The sequence below is a fragment of the Aplysia californica genome, unplaced genomic scaffold (assembly GCF_000002075.1).
Source record: "Aplysia californica isolate F4 #8 unplaced genomic scaffold, AplCal3.0 scaffold00321, whole genome shotgun sequence".
Classification (NCBI taxonomy): Eukaryota; Metazoa; Mollusca; class Gastropoda; order Aplysiida; family Aplysiidae; genus Aplysia; species Aplysia californica.
In genome coordinates, this window is record NW_004797591.1 from 134871 (window position 1) to 136288 (window position 1418).

Consider the following 1418-nt stretch of genomic DNA (forward strand, 5'->3'; position numbering starts at 1 on the left):
TGAATTCATGTTGTTTTGAGAAATTACAATTTTGAAGAGTCTTTGGTCCTGAATACATTGTTCTAAATATCGCTACCTTAGAATATAAGTTCTATCTGACATAGTTGAGGCCAGAAACCAAATGTTCTAGATCTATCTGCTTTATCAAACTCGTGAGATCTTGTTCTAGATCTGTCTGCTTCATCAAACTCGTGAGATCACTCGGAGTTGTTTTCAAGATTTTCAAAGAATTGCATTAAAAAAAGCTTGACATAATTGTGAAACTCAATTTTTTTTACTGCAAGTTTATCAAAACTAGGTTCTGAGCAGAGAGAAAGCATCACGACGAATACTTCTTGTTGATTTCTTTTTAAGGAACCAAAAAATTCAAAACATAAAAAGAACATGTTGGTACAAGTGTCCTGAGCGTTTGACAAGGATTATTCTTAGTACATTTTCACGGCAAAACGAGCCTAGTTTGCTACTTCAACTTTAAGGTGATCGATTCCGTTCTTTTAGGAACCGACATTCTCTTTGACCAACATACTGTGTCGAGTGGAAAACGAAATGGTACTAAGACTTCAATCCAACTGCAAACTCACTTTGAGCTCGTATGCTTTCTGGCAAACCGGGTTGTCGCCGCAACGGACGCAGAACTGAAGGGCGCCATTTTGGACAACAAGACTGACAAAAGATGTCAGGTTTACCCCGCCATTGAAGAGCAGCAGACCGTTCTCGTTGGTTATTTGGAAACTCACAGTCACGTGGAGGAAGTTGGACTTGCGGAAGTACAAGCGTGAGTAGTAATGGCCGGCAAAGTTAGGGTGGCGGACAGTTGTTGCTAAGAGTTGAGAAAAACAATAATACAAAGGAATTCACAAATGGAAATTTAAATTCTGTTTTTGGCTCAGTTTTGAGTTTGAGATTCACATCCCTTTACGAAGTAAGAGGGACCTCCAAATAAATTAAATGTCCGTCTCTATTAGGCTGATGTGAAGATTCTAAGAGAATTCTTTCGAAAATTTAGGGTTAGAAACGGAACTGTTGAAATTTGAACTCATGTTGTCTGTTTTGATTGACATGCCCCTTCCGCCCCCCCCCACACACACACACACACACACACACACACACACACACACACACACACACACACACACACACACACACACACCAATCGATTCCCGTAATCCAAGAAGCATGCGGATTCCCTTGGTAAAGAATAAGAAAACACCTTTTCAAGCGTATGATTTGATTATTGGATTAATTTTATGTATACATGTGTAATCTTTGAGAATATAATGCAGCATGACGTTGCTGGATATTAAAAAGGGATAAGGAACCATGGACAGAGAATATAATTGAAATTGAGTAAGATATGAAAAGGTAGAGAAGAGAGAGAGGGAGGGAGAAAGAGACAGAGACACACACACAGAGAGAGA